Genomic DNA, 15,862 nt, shown 5'->3' with positions numbered 1-15,862 from the left:
AACAAAAGAAGAACCGACCCGAACCATTGCAATGACAGCTTGGAAAATTGAGGAAACTCTGTCCCCATCCAAAGTCCATCCATTAATGAGGATGAGGCAGGAGGGAAGGAAAAATGAACTGCAAATCTCCTGACATTTCCCCCCTTCATTATCCATGGAACAGGTACAGTGTGGGCAAACTTCCCCATCACTAGCCCAGCAATGCACCATAGCCTCACCCTGGGAAGAGGGACCATCACTAAGATATAAGAGGAGAGTCAGTCTCCATGGCTCAGTCAGTGCTTGACCCCTCTGCTGAAACTGCCAACAATGGTCCAGTTAGGATGAGTGGGACTTTTGGACACTTGCCCATAAGTAACTGGACTGAGACCCATCAACGCAAAAGATACAATTAAAAAGAAACTGCAACCACACAGCGACCCGCCTTGAGCTGAGAACCTTTTTACGATTCTCCACCCCGTTAATGGGGATTTTCCCATGGTGAGCAGGTGGCAAAGCAAACTCTGGGTGAATAAACAGGCCAGTTTTATCCTCGATGTTACTGTGGTGGCTTCATTGAGATTGATGGGTCCAATGTATTTGGGACCTAATCTCCAGCCCACTGAAGTCAATGGAAAGACGCTCACTGATTTTAATGAGCTTTGGATCAGGCCCTTAATGATAAGAAGATAGAGGGGACTGGCTAACAAGTGAAGGTGGGAATGGTCTCTGCAGCCCATTGAGACAGAACTAAATAAGAACAGCAGCTTCTTCCTTCTTTGTCTCTCATCCCCCAACATCCTCAACTTAGAGTGAGTTAAATGAGCTTGGCGTGATTGAAGGAATAGAGAAGCAGCCTCTTCCTTCATTACCCAACGGCTGCAGCTTTAATAAAAAACGGCTTTTCGGTTCGTTATCATCTGGCTGTAATTAAAATATTAATAATTACAACTCCCTCCCTGGAGTCATTTATCGCAGTCTGCAGGGAAATTGCTCCTGCTCAAGGGGTTGTCTTCCATATGACGAGCTGACCCAGCAAGAAATCCAGAACTCCAGCTCTGTTTGTAAGTAGGGGGAAGTGTGTTAATGCAGGGCCCAAGTGTGGCTTTGCCCTAAGCCCTGAGTAAGTTATCCAGCCCCTGGAACAGGCCAGCAAGCAGATTGTGACTTATCGAGAATTCCTCCTTGCTTTGGTAGAAGTACCTGTGCAAAGTTACCTGAACAGGTATGCTGGCTGGCACATAGGGGAGGGATATGGCACCAAGGTTCTGCCCATGCACATGGAGTAGGAGAGATATAGCTGCCCTATACAAGCTGCTCTCACCTATAGGCAGCTGCCGATGCTACGATGCATAGGTGTGTCCTACTGTCCTGCACAAGCCAAGCCGCCATCTGGCCCATAACAAATACTAGGTAGGGTTTAGGGTGTCAATAGGTAATGGATGCTCCTAGTAGCTTGACTGGCCCTCCTCTTTAGTTCTTGGTAGCTCTGAAAGGAATTAACAATATTGTAAGAATCTGATTGCTCGTATCTCTTTCTTTTCAGGGCAGGAGACAGCATTATTGCAATGACAATAAATAGCATGGCAAAAACAATGAAGAGCTTTGAACTTCTTAAGAGCTCTTCCTTTTCTTAGGGATAAGATTTCCAAAGCAGTCCAGGGGAGTGAGACCCATCTCTCCTATTAAAAGTAATGGCAGGAGTGTGTACAGTCTTCAAGGCTGCTTTGAAAATCTCACTCTATGTTTGTCAGTTCGACTAGTCATTTTATTTTTGTTATAACCACAGTGGCAGAGTTGGCCTGAGAGTATTTGCCTTGTCTCTTAGAGAGCTAAGTCACAGAGTCCTGGCTGGGGTCAGAGGTGGAGGGGTGGCTAGAGAAGGGATTTCTACTAAATTAAACAAAAGCTTTGAGATGTTTCACTTCAAAGGGAAGACGCCAGCGGAAACTCATCATCTTCTTGCTGCATTGAGAGGCAGGGATGTTATTAACCTCATTGACCCTAATTCAAGCACTGGAAGCTGGGGCACCAAAGTCTGCTCCTGGATGTGGGTCAGTAGGGCTTGTCTACTTGAAGGTTTAGTATGGATTAAGGGAACGTGTGGATAAAAGCTCAATAGCTATTCCTGAACAATTCCATGTGTGGACACCCTTAGGGCTGGTCTACACAGGGACTTATTCCTGATTAGTTTATTCTGAATTAGCTTAATTCTTTTAGGAAGTGGATTAAGTTAATTCAGAATAAGGTTCTCTTATTCAGGAATAAGAGCCTCTACACAAGAAATTATTCAGGAATAGCTATTCTTGTTTAAATTCACATACTACCTTCACCCAAATTCACTTCTTTGGGTAGACAAGCCCTAATATAGGCGCTTAGACCAGCAGGCAAAGGTTGCTTTAACTGTAAGGCCACATGAGCTACTTTCAAGTCTTGGATGACAACCAAGCCCATAGCTCACCTGACTCTGGAAGTCTTATGTCTTCTTCAGTAGATGCTTTGCAACCACTCTTGCTAGCATCCATTCCTGCAGCCACTTGTCCCAAGTCTTACTACGCTCTTCATGCCTCCTACGAGGTCTTGTTTCAAATGCCCCTTCTGCCGCAGTCTCCGAGACACTCCTCCTGAGAGTCCCTGCAAGGTCAACCCCATTTCCATTAGTGATAGGCCTGAAACAAAAGCCCAGAACCAAAACAACTCTGATTTTTTGGGTTGCTTGATGTCTGAATCAGGCCAATGGCAGAGACAGGCCCAAATATGCTGTAGGTAAAAAACATGCTCTAGCTCAGCTCGAAGGAATGGGTTTGATGCAGTTACCATAGGGTGAAAGTCTATGGCCTGTGCTTTGCCGGAGGTCAGATGAGATGATTTTAATGGTCTCTCCTGGCCCTAAAGCATATGAATCGATGCTCCTGTCATTATTATGGGCCAAACTAGATCCAAATACTCCTCAAACTGTGGAGTGTTCAAAAATCAGAATCCAGATCTTGCAGCTTGGGTTGTCTGTGGCTTGGCAAGAAAATATTCCATCTGAAAAAAAATATTAAGGGAGAAAAAGACTTTGTGGGACGTGTTTGGCCCTAGATCCATTTGTTTTTGACTAACAGAGGTGATCAAGTGATCAGACCCAGCTCTCACCCTCCTACCCCAGCTGGGTTTCCATCCAACGCAGTGTTGAAAACATACATGTTGTCGAGTGTTTCTCTCTCTTTCTTTTTTAAGCGCCTGCTTTGCTAAAAGAAAAAGCAATAGTATAAAGGGTAGTCAAAGTGAGTCTCAGGAGATGAGTATCTAGCCTGCGTTCTGCAGACAGCCTGCCAATAATCTTGTTCTGAGCAGCTTTGCCCGACAGCCACCGAAATATTAATGGGGTCTACTGCCGCTTCTGTTTGGGTATTTGAGATCCTTTGCAATCTCTTGGAGCCTGTTGACAATAAGAAGCAATTACCACTTAAAAATTATGCCTGTAAACAAGTGCCAGCTTCCCGGCATCCTGATTATAAAGGTGGCATGTTGTGCCCTCCATATTCATGAAACAAAGATACAAATTAACCCAGCCTGGCGGCTGGATTTAGCTACAGAATGAAGCTTTGCAATTACCGGAGATGACTGAGGCTAATCAGGATAAATGGGAACAGCGTAAGGAGAGCTGGGATCCTGGAAGAACTGGTTCCCCAATCCTTTTCAGCAACGTTCCCCATTTAAATCCCCTATCGTTATGAAAGTGTGGGGGGCCCCAGAGCAGCTGCACTGATCATTAGGAATTCATTCAGGAACAGCATGGCGATCTCAGGGCCATGCATTCCACAGGAGTTTTGCCACAATTCAAGATGGGTTAATGTACCATTAACAGGAAAAGGGGATTTTGCTCATTACTTTCCCAGCACAACAAAACATTTTGGTTTCCGACAAAGAAGGTGGTTAAATGGGCTCGTTAATTTTTTTCCTTTCCTATTATTACTGGTTAATTATCCAAGCCCTCCAGGACTGGAGCATTAACTATCAGAGTCTTGCTCTTTCACTAATAGCTAGCCAAGATCAGAGAAACAGGTGTCCACATTGAGTCCAACTGAAGTCAATGAAGATGTGACTGCAGGATTGAGCCCTCATTGACACAAGTGATAGGGACCGGTTGCAATAGGCAAATTTTGTGAATGAGCAAATCCTGTCTCTCCCCTGCCTGGCCGCAAACCCAAACCAACCAAAAATACCCTAACAGCCTCACAAGATCTTCTTTGTTCAATTAATTTTGACTAGCACTGCTTAGTTTTAATTATTTACGTGGCACACTCTTGCTAACTCTCATGATTTTACCATAAGTCTTGGGATGATAGCTGGTGCTTTTCTGAAAGCCCCAGCTCCTGGAGTCATGTGAGAAGCTCAGCTTTCACTTTTTTTATAAAAGGATAAGTGTGGAGGAAAAAAGCTTAAGACTGTGACCTCTAAAAGCTCAAAGCTCAGAAAGTAAGCTTCATGATGGTGGAGGTCTCGGACTCATGATTTTGAAATGCTTGGCTTGGGGATACAGCATGCATGTCTTCTCACTGCACGACCAAATGTGTAGGGAAATATAACGAAGTCTGATCCGCATGAAACCTCACCACCACATTTTCTTTGCTGCTCAGTTTGAGCCAAGAAGCTGGGCAAGACCCTGCCAGGTTTTGAACGTGAGGATTATTGGGGTTTGCAGATTAGCACAGTGAGAATTAGCACAGTTCTTCTGTATGATTTTCATCTTTCTCCAATCACCCCTCTGGTTTCCCTCACCCCCCAACTGATCTCACAGCACAGCCTCACAGAAGACGCTGAGACAAATCCTTGGTTGGTGCCCATTGATGTGGCTCCACTGAGGGCAACCGAGTTTACTGCACCCGCCGTGGCCTCAAAGTGCACAGAGGATAGGGGAGACGGGGAGTGCAGGATGGAATCAGAGTAAAAGTGATTGGAGGGGCCTCTCCCTTTCTTGGACACCTGTGCGATCCCTCTAGAGAAAGGAGACAATAGAAGAGAAAGGCTTTTATAATTACCTGGTGGCTACTTTCTGTGGCTCTAGTTAACCGGCACTCTGTCTTCATAGGAAATGGCCTTCATTTGTGCCTGAACCTTTTGTTCAGAAGAGCTGCAGGTGGGGGAGCTTTGAACTGTGTGAGAAAAGCCCAGCACTAAAAAAGAAACTCAAAGCCTCCCTCCCAAAGACTTCTTACAGCAGTTGTGCAGCCCCGGACGCACTAAAGCTGCCTTTCAGCTCTGAATGGGGAGGAAGGGCTCTGAAAGGCCGACATCACCCCCCACCCCTCCTTTGTCTGTCCCTTGGCTAACCACCCCCTTCCCTATTTGTCCGGCTAAAACTTCAAGGTCGTGCAAGGCTTCAATGCCCCCTTTCACTTGCTATTTGTTACCAAATAAATATGGGTGATTAAAAAGGGATCAGGAATCCGTGCAGACTGTAGAGGTGCCTGAGAAGGTGAAGTCGTCCTCTATGTAGCCCATGGCTTTTAGCCCTACATGAGTTAGGAAACGCAATCACATAGGAATAAAAAGCCATAGACCACAGCAGAGGGCTTACCGAGGATAAGCCAGCCGTCTTTAGGGAAATAAAAAAAAAGGGAAAGGGAAATAAAAAAAAAATGAAACCCCTCTTAGTCCCTCTGAACTGTGGCCACCTTGACTCCATCTCTGACTCCCCAGAGTTCACAGTTTCCTGAAGAAAATTTAATTTAACTGGAGCTAGGCCCAGAAGTAATTTGCTCCACTTCTAAATAAAGTCACCGGCCTATCATGTGATCTCTCCCCACTGTCATTACTGGGATGTTAGATGGGGTGGGATCTGAGTTACTAGAGAGAATTCTTTCCTGGGTATCTGGCTGGTGAGTCTTGTCCACATCCTCAGGGTTCAGCTGATTGCCATATTTGGGGTCGGGAAGGAATTTTCCTCCAGAGCAGATTGGCAGAGGTCCTGGGGGTTTTTTGCCTTCCTCCGCAGTGTGGGGCACGGGTCACTTGCTGGAGGATTCTCTGCACCTTGAAGTCTTTAAACCATGATTTGAGGACTTGAATAGCTCAGACATAGGTGAGAGGTTTATCGCAGGAGTGGGTGTGTGAGATTCTGTGGCCTGCGTTGTGCAGGAGGTCGGACTAGATGATCAGAATGGTCCCTTCTGACCTTAATATCTATGAATCTATGAATCTTTCTTGGGCCATCCTTGAAATGAGTTTGGTGGCCTCAGTTTAGCTGCTTTTATAGAACAGGACATGCTGTCTAATGAAGGCCATTATGGAGTCTTTACCATGCGTCGCCTCCATTAATTAGCTAAAGCCTGTCGCAGTCCGGCTGGGAGCCTACAATGAGCTGGTTGCTGCTCTCACTAGCGGGCTAAACCTAGCCGAACACCTAGGAGTTTCACCGGCAGGACCTGACTTGCACAGTATATGAATATCCACCTGTCTGGATGAAGTACACTAACGGCAGTGGGTGCCTGGAAAGGCCATATTCTGATTTTAGCTGCACCATGTAAATCCAGAGTAACTGAAGTCAGTGGTGTTATTCCAGATTGACAGTGCAGTAACTGAGAGCAGAATCTGGCCCTAAACATTTCAAAGTGCTGTTGTGGTTGGAAGAGTGACAGTAAAAGGGATATCTTGAGGATGTGCATTTATGTCCAGCAGTTTGCACAGTTTACAGATCAAAAGCTCTAAAATCCCAGCTTTTCTCATTCTGCCTCTTGTCTCTTTTTCAGCAATACAGGTTTTGCAGTCAGAGCTTTGCTGGCAAGGCAGCTGATGGTGCAAACACCACAATGGATTGATTCTCCTCTCACACCAGTGTAAATCGTGAGTAGCTTCACTGCCTAGTCAGTGCCATTCCCATGGTTTAAAATGAGAGTGAGGGAGAGGAGGGTCAGGGAAATAGCATGCACCACACTCTCCCCCTGCCACACAGACTCCTGTAGGGCTAAGGGAGTAACGCTGAGTTCTCCCTGCAAGTTCTCCACACCCGGAGGTGATGGGGAGCTCTGATCATGGAGGAGTTGTAAAATAGGGCCCTGAGTTTTTATGTTAAGGTTGCTGCATTATTCCTTGCTTACAAAGACAGCTTTAAGGGGCAGATCCTGATCCCTTTGGAGCTTTTGGGAATTTTACCATAGACTTCAAGAGCAGCAGGACTTGGTCCTTAGAGCCCTACCCTGCAAGATGCTCAGCACCCATATCTACCATTGACTGCAGTGTGAAATGAGGTGCTCAGCACTTCACAGAGTTGGGGTCAAAATATGCAAGAATGTGGAAACTCCCTATTAAGGACACCTATGTATATTAGGCCTAATTCTTCTCTCACTTACGTAGGCATTTTAATGTAGTTACTCCTCATTTGCTCCAGTGTAAATGAGAAAAGAACGAGGCCCATCGTTTCTAATTCCCTTAGCGTTGATTTGCAAATGGAATTATATAAAACAGGCAGCTAGAAAGCCCTGCGCCCTTCTCATCCAAGTTGTATTTTACAAGCTGCACTGTAGCATTGTAGTTCTAGGGGCAGCACTGTCTTCCAGCAGCGATGAATCTTAAAGAACATACCTGCTCCAATCCTGCTTCTATTGAAACCAATGGCAAAACTTCCAGGGAGCAGATGTGTAAAGCATGAAAGAGTTTATTTTTACATAGTCCATTTTCTGGCCATAACTGCATCTGCAGTATTTTCTGCCTGTTCTGATAAATGCCTGCCATTGGCATCCCATATGACAGCATTTTATGTTGCTTTTAAGGATCTCAAAGCATGTGATAAACATTGGATCAGATCCTCAGCTGGGTGTAAATCAGTGTAGCTGCAGTGTACACCCGCTGAGGATCTGGCCCATTAAGTACAGTAATACTTTGCACTTATAAAGCCACTTTCATTTGAGGATGTCCAAGGAGTTTCCAAAAGGTGGTTTAGTGTTATTACATCTCATTTATAAACAAGGGAATGAAGGCACTGAGCTTTGAAAATCTTGCCCCACAGCTGGTAAGGGACTTGTCCAAGGTCACACAGCAAGTCAACAGCAGAGTTTGGACTAGAACCCAGGAGTCCTGCCTCCCATTTCCAAGGACTAGTCTACATTTCTTCTCTAGCAGCTATTGTAATGGCACTGGCTACTAGAATAACTGAATGCATAATAAGACGCAGCTGCAAAAGGTGCATGAAACAAAACTTTCTCTGTAGGCTGCTGGACAAAGAAAGACTTTTGCTGAGAGTATGTTTCCCACTCCCTCCCACTCCGCTTCCCAGGTTGATGGTCTCCTTGGGTGCCTCTTCCAAGAAACCTTTCTCTCTGCAGAATCAGAGGCAGCCACAAAACAGGCACGTCTGGACAAGGTAAAGTGTGTTCAGAGGAGAGGAACACAAGAGATACTCCCAGCAGCTTAGTCTAGACACAGGAATAGTCTTCGCTCTCTAGCAAGTGCCTCCGCACCGCGTGTGCGGTGTAAACCAGGGAAGCCTGCCGAAGTCAATGAAGCTACGCAGATTTATACAGCTAAAGATCTGGCCCTCTGCCGTTATTCTCTTCCCTTACATACCCTTCTGTCGCTCATACTTGTTCAGCAACAGTGATTGCTAATTACCAGGTTCTGATGAGGCCAGTCTAAGAAATTCCCCTTTGTTGCCTCGGTAAAAGTCTTTGGGAAATTCAGTTTCTCTAAAACGGTACAGTCAACGGGTTTGGTGAAATCTTAAACCCTGCAGTATAGAATAATACACAGGCCTTTCACTGACAAGCTGAGCTTCTGAAGCACATGGATGGCTCTGAAATGTTGCTTGCCCACATCCGTTCTCTTTTAACAATCAAATCTGAATGTCAGGAAAAAGGCACCGCCTGCTCCATACGGTCCTACGTGGACACATTTGCTTTTTGGCAACAGTCTTTATCTAGGCAACGGAACTTGCATTGTGAATGACACCTGCATGGGCTTAAATGGGCACTGCGCAGACATACTCTAAGCATGGCTACATTGTTCTACGCTGTCATGCATTGTGTGTGGGCTGTATGGCCACCTGTATGGTCCTTTGTTGGTACACATAGTGCTCACCTGTTATGTATCCACTGGTGCTATACAACAACCTGCTCCTATAGTGGCGGACATATCTGTACACATATGCCTATGTGCTCCTATATAGTCACATGCACCCTATCCCCAACTGCTCCTGTGTGGACATGCATGCTGTATGCCATGGTATCCCATTGCTGGACATAAAGCACAGCCCCATCTTTCCAACGAGCCTGGTGCCTTCAGCATCAAAGCCAGGTGCCTCTGTGGAGTCAGCTCCAACTGCCGTGCACCCTCCTCTTAATAGAGCAGCATGGTGCTTTGCATTGTCTCATTGCTCCAGCACCCAGGGCTGGGAGGATATAGAAGGAACCTGCTTTTAACCCCCACCCCATGACACCAAAACTACCCAGCCCATCTCTGCTGCAAACCTCCAGTACAGCCTCCAGCCCCATCCTGCTCCCTCAGTCTCGCCCCAGGAAAAGACTGCGCTCTACCCTTGGAGAGCACCACACAGCCGTCAAGAGGGAAAAGGGAGATGCACACACACCGTGGCAGGTTAAACGCCATCCCGGATCTTTCATCAGCACCCTCCACTGCTTCCCCCCTCTTTCCTCTCCACCTTGCCCCCCTGCTGGCTGCACTAAGCCCTAATCAGACACGCCAGCCCCCAGCAGGGAGAGGATTGAAGGAACTCATCGTTTTCAAAGTCTCGGCACCAACGGCTGGGCACATATGATCTCACCTTTGGCAGCGCAACATCGTCACGGCGGGGCTGGCGTGCCGAACCAGCTGACCTGGATATAGGCCTGAAAAATGGCAACAGCTCCCGCCACCCACCCCGCTGGCTAGGAGAGATGAGATCTGTGTTACCGTCTCCTTCCCAGCACCCCGTCCATGGCTATTGAATCACAGGCTTTCCGGTGAGGAGGACAATGCTCCCGGCCACACCAGTCTCCTGGGGATCCAGCTGTGAGTGCTGTACACCCCGACTCCTGCTCCACACCTCCTGCTGCCGTCCCGCCACAGAAATCTGAGCGGCATCCAACTAAACTTGACTCATTTTTGAAGCCGTTGACCCCTCCTCTGCCTGCCGTCCCCTCTCTGCCTTCCCTCTCCGTCTCTCCATCAGTAGCCAAGTGGTTGCTGTTCCACTGCACACTTGAGATTGTTCATCACCCCGGGGCTGGGGCTGGGGGGCGGGGGAGGGGGGGTGGTCAGGTATTTCTCCATCCTTAATTCTCAAGAGCCTGGGTAACAAAGGCTCTATTGAACTCCAGCCTCTCTGGTCTGTGAAGCAGAAACCTCTTGTATCTACTTCACTGGCTTTGATCTAACTCCCACAGTGGGATGCGTATTACTCACGTCCCAGTGCTGGAGTATTGCTGCCAGGATGGGGAGTGGGGGTGGGGAGGAATAAGCCTCCCCTCCCCTCATCACCCCTGTTTTGTAAAGCACCCTGCCAGTAAGCCTGCAAGGGATCACCCAGCCCTAGCCTCTCACACCAGCTTTTCCACTTTCTCTCTCTCTCTCTTCTTCCCCACCCTGCCAGTTCTCTCCCCCTCGCCCAAAACAGGTCACCCTCCCAGGCCCAAGGGATGAGCTACGCATGCCTTTTATCACTGGCCTGGCCACTGAAATGACAGAATCTTGGCTCCACTGTTCCTCTCTCACCCTGAGAACACTGAACTTGGTGGAGCAGGGACGAAGATTTTGTTTGTCAAAAGGCTTTTACTGGCATCTGGGCAAGGGGCAAACAATGAAAACATCTGACTGGGGGGGCCCAAGCATTCTGAATCTTGAACGCACAGTATCTCCCCCTTTTGCAGTTCCCCTGTGGGGCGTGTTTAGCTCTGGGGGCTTTTTGGAGGAGTGGGTTGGAGAGGGGGCATGCAGCAAGTTGGTTGTTGGATTGCTGGGCTCACAGCCGGATCTGATGGTGCTAAGTGTGCTGAGCTCCCACTGTCTTCTGCTCAGGGGACAGACGTTCAGAAGCTCTCAGAGCCCAGCAGCTTGGACTGTGACGCCGGTGGGCGGCTATTCCTAAAGGCTCCCACCAAGCTGAGCTCTTCTGAGAAGCCAGCTTTAGCTGCCTGAGCTGTTCAGAATATCTGGTCCCAATATTGGGAACTGGACCCTTCGGAAAATTCTCGGCAACATTTTCAAAAGCCCTCAAGTTCCTTGGGTCACTTCTGGCCAGATTTTCAGAGGCATTCAGGTGCCTAAAGATGCAAAGTGGGATTTTCAACGCGCCTAAGCAGGCTGGGTGCCTAACTCCCATTGACATCAAACGCTTATTTGCATCTTTAGGCACCGGAATGCCTTTGAAAATCTGGCCAGGAGTTACTTCAAAGTTAATAGAACTAAAGTTCCTGAGTCACTCAGGCCCTTTGGAAATTGTACCCTCTTGCCTCAATGTACGATTTTCAGAAAGTGTCAGCACCCAGCTGTTCCCAGTGACTTCAGCTAGCTGTGGGTGCTCAGCACCTTCTGAACGTCAGTCCTTAAGGGGTGTCTCAAATTACATACCCAATTAGTGAGCCCTAATCTACAGATTTAGGCCTTAGTATAGCCAAGGGCTTTCAGTGCTGCCTCCCCCACTCCGGCCGCTTCGCTTTTCCTTCACTAGCCCTCTCCCCCATTCCTCAGGTGCTTTCATTCCACTGCTGCCCTGGGCCTCCAAAGAGCTGAGACATTCAAAAGAGTCTTTTCCCAGGTGCCACAGAGGCCCCATTCTTCTCCTGCTTCTGTCCCCTCTGTGCTCTCATTGTTCACCATGACTACACACATTCTTGAGCCTCTAATGAGAGCCACGTTGCCATTTCCGTCTTATGAGGGGGAGGGAGAGAGAAATAGCATTATAGCAAAAATAAATACAAATAAAAGCATAGATAGATAGATAGATAGATAGATATCCAGGAACTGCCAGACTGGATCAGACCTAGGGCCCATCTAATCTGGTATCCTGTCTCCCACAATGGCTAGTGCTATGTATAAGTGGAAGTTGCAAGAAACCCTGCACGTATGGCATAACCTACCCCCAGGCAAAGTTTCTTCCTGACCCCCATCACCTAGCAGCTGGCTTGTGCCTTGATGCAGGAGGGCCCTTCCGAAAGTCTTGCTTATTTTTTAACTATTCACTGTTATAACTCAAGACAGCAGTGGAGATCAGTGAGCTGGGAGATAGTGGGGCAAAGAAACCTAACTTGTTTCAAGACTGAACATGATTAATTTGTGCAGGGGATGATATGATGAGGTTGCCTGCAACGGCATATGGCCCACCTGTGACTGCTAGTAGCAAATATCTCCAATGGCTGGAGATGGGACACTGGATGGGGAGGTATCTGAGTTACTACAGAGAATTCTTTCCCAGGTGTCTGGCTGGTCGGTCTTGCCAACATGCTCAGGGTCTAACTGATCGCCATATTTGGGTTTGGAAAGGAATTTCCACCCAGGTCAGATTGTTGGGGTTTTTTGCCTTCCTCTACAATGGAGGGAAACGAGTCACTTGCTGGTTTGAACTAGAATGAGTGGTGGATTCTCTCTAACTTGAAGTTTTTTAAATCAAGGTTTGAGGACTTCAGTAACTCAGCCAGAGTTTATGGACCTACTGCAGGAGTGGGTGGGTGAGGTTCTGTGGCCTGTGATGTGCAGGTCAGACTACATAATCGTGATGGTCCCTTTTGGGCTTAAAGTCCATGAGTCTATGAGACTTGGGCAACAATCCATTTCCCAGCTATCTTGACAATATCAAGCTGACAATAGCTATCTTGGCTCCAACTCAGAGAGATTAGAGCTATCCAATCACATTTATAAGGCCACCTGTACTATGAATTGAGTATTTGGAGAGTATCTTTCCTTGTAACGAAGTCATTTCCTTACCCCCAACCTGCCTTATTATGTCCTAGTCAATGAGTTATATTGGGACTTGGCTACATAATGCAGCACCTTCTAACTGGGGATCTCAAAATGAGTTCATGGTATTAACCCTTTTGTATTTAATACTATTATATACTTTTCTTTACTATGCACATTGTATACTGTTTGTACCTCTTGTGTCATATGCAATATTTTCTGATCCTTGATGAATTACCACCTTCTCCCACCTTATTTTGTATCTACATCTGCTTTAATAAAAAGAATTTTAAAAAATATATTAGCTTCACAATAACCCCTAATAAACTTCACAACACCCCTCCTTTTAAGAATGGAGAAAAGGAGGGACAGGTACATTTAATGACTTGACCAAGGTCACACGGTGAGTCATTAAAAGAGCTGGGGGATTCAGAAGTCTTGGCTCCCAGATTCACCTGCTGTAATCACATTGCTGTCAGGAACCAGGAACTGAATGCAGGAGTTCTATCAGTGCCTTGGTCTAACCATTAGACAACACTGCCGCTAACATTCTCTAAGTCACCGCCTTAGCGTTTATTTAGAGAGACCTGTGTTTGTAGAAACATTCACATACTTGGATAGCACCATCAGCCAGGATGGTGGAACAAGTCTGGACATCCAGAACAAATTCAGTAAAGCCAGGAACACCTTCAGGAGCTTAAATACAGTCTGGAAATCATCAAAATACAACACCGAAACCAAACTCAAGATTTATCAGAGCTGTGTTCTTTCAACACTACTTTATAGTGCAGAATGCTGGTGAATGAGAAAGTCTGACACGTCCAAAGTGTCTTCATTCCATACAAACTGCCTCAGAAAAATCCTCCATATCTTTTGGGCCAGAACATCTCAAACCAAGATCTATTGACAAAGTGCAGCCAAGAGGATCTGAGCCCCATCGTTGCCAGGAAGCGCTGGAGACGGATTGGCCATGTGCTTCGGATGGAAACTGATTCCATCACAAGAGTAGCAATAAGATGGACATCTGAAGGCAAGCGAAAACGGGGCTGCCTGAAAACAACATGGCGAAGCGCTGTGGAAGCTGAGCTGAGAAACCTGGGGCACAGCTGGGAACCATTGGAAGGCTTGCCAGAAAAAGACAGGAGTGGAGGAGCTTCATCACTGCCCTAAACGCCAGAGGCGTAACTGGAACATGATGATGATGATGATGATGATAATGTGTCTGCATTAACTACAGGGTCTCTGCCATGATGTCGTCTCCACTCAAACTGCTCATGTAGCACCAAAATGACTGAGGCCCAGCTACAAATCCAGCAACTATGTATTAACAAGAGACACTATCAGCTGGATGTACCTGGATCAGACAGAACCTCTGGGTCCCCTTTAGCCTTTACAAAAAAAAAAGCTACATGCCCAATTTCACTCAAAAACAGTCCTGTTGCTTACACACACACACATGCGTGCGCACCCACACACACACGCCATACTGGCTCCTCCAGGCTCGTCCAGACTGAGAGGTCTTTGGGGCAGTGACTGTCCTTTCAATGCATACGTGTACCACGCCTAGCACAATGGCACACATAGTGTCGTGGGGCCTCTAGGCATGACAACAACAACAACAATAATAACACTGAAAAGCAGCCACTGTTCTGTTATATCACAGACTAGAGGGGTAAAGGAGGTTGCCTGCTTTACTCACCTTAAGCTAAAGCACGTTGGAAGCTGTGAAAACATACCAGGGCCAGAATCGCTGCTGGTGTAAATGGGCATTGCTCCATGGAAGGAATGACACCAATTTACATCAGCAGAGAATCTGGCCCACTATGGATTAATTTAGGCTGCTAAGGATAATCAGACAGCTGCGAGGAGGGTTTCTGATCTCCGAAAGCCTGGCGAAGGTAGGTGTTACTATACCAAGTTCATGATGAGGTGTGTTGGAGCGTCACAATACAGCTCACCCCCACATACATCACCTCCAAGTTTGCTAAACTTCATTGCAAAGCCTAGAGACTTCCTCTGACTGTTTCTCAGGGAGCAGGAATAAGATAATGAGCCAGAACTCTTCCAGCAAAGTGCCCATCAAATTACTGCATGGAACATTAAAAGAGAAAAAACATCCCTCTGGAATCTAGGTAACTCACTAATTAACAAGATCCTCCGGTGCCATTTTGCACTGCTCCCTGACTCAGATATTTCAGCTCCAGCAGCACTAGCTGTAATTAAGTCTAGCCTACGAGTTAGGAGATGCAATAGCAGGTGATTTAGCCAGTGGGGATTTTGCCTAGATCTGCAGAAGCACAGGGGGCCTGATGAGCAATGGGCTCTGTCACTGAGAATGAGACACCAGCTGCAGCCAGAGTCTACGTTCCCTAAGGGGTGCAGAGGAGTAACACACTCACATGAACTTCCTCATTGTAGCACAAGAAGTTGGAGCAAGGAGGTGATGTAAGCTCCCCTCATTGAAGAGTGCTTGGAGCAGACCACCTACACAGCGGAGTCAGTATTAGGACTGAATGGAAATGCTGCTCCACTCCTGCTCACCCCCTTCCCCGCACCCGCCAGTACTCCCTACATGCTGCTGACGCTCTCCACCATGATGGAGCTGAGTTACTCAGAGATTTGAAGCGGAAGGTGGCAGGCACCCACGTGGCTGTCAATGAGCTGGACTGCCAAGAGGGGAGGAAGACGTGGAGGAAGGCACTTCAACATTGGTCGGCCCAGCTGGGGGGGGGGGACACTCAGGCTGTGGGCTGCCTACTATTTGGTTGGTCCAAACCTGAGTGGTGCTGCGACCATGTGCCCAGGTTGCAATGTCATTCACTCTTCCAAACACATAGTCCATAGCTTGAGACAAAGCCATGCTGTCTTATTTCCCCTCCTCCCCCCGCACTGGGATGTGCCTGAGCAGAGCATGTGCCCCTGCAACTGGCTCCCACCCCCATTTCACCCTCAACAAGAACTCAGCAGAGCAATTTGTATCTCAACAACCGAGCTGGGTTTCTCTGCAAAG

The 15,862-nt window shown here is 47.2% G+C and overlaps 1 long non-coding RNA gene across 2 annotated transcripts in view; it reads right to left on the bottom strand.

Annotated features, from left to right (window-relative positions):
* Window positions 1-15,862, bottom strand: part of LOC119846284 — a 66,739-nt gene that overhangs the window by 24,216 nt on the left and 26,661 nt on the right. The window contains exons 1-2 of one of the 2 annotated variants that reach the window (XR_005289822.2): window positions 9,743-10,104; window positions 2,441-3,403 (exon numbers count right to left, since the gene is read on the bottom strand). The exons of the other annotated variant lie outside the window; for it this stretch is intronic. This is a non-coding gene — a long non-coding RNA (uncharacterized LOC119846284). Of the gene's footprint in view, window positions 1-2,440; window positions 3,404-9,742; window positions 10,105-15,862 lie in introns of those variants that run through there. 2 annotated transcript variants of the gene reach the window in all.

This window comes from Dermochelys coriacea, chromosome 21 (assembly GCF_009764565.3).
Source record: "Dermochelys coriacea isolate rDerCor1 chromosome 21, rDerCor1.pri.v4, whole genome shotgun sequence".
In the NCBI taxonomy this organism is placed as follows: domain Eukaryota; kingdom Metazoa; phylum Chordata; order Testudines; family Dermochelyidae; genus Dermochelys; species Dermochelys coriacea.
The sequence above is the reverse complement of the archived record's forward strand: the minus strand, read 5'-3'. Positions and strand labels throughout refer to the sequence as shown.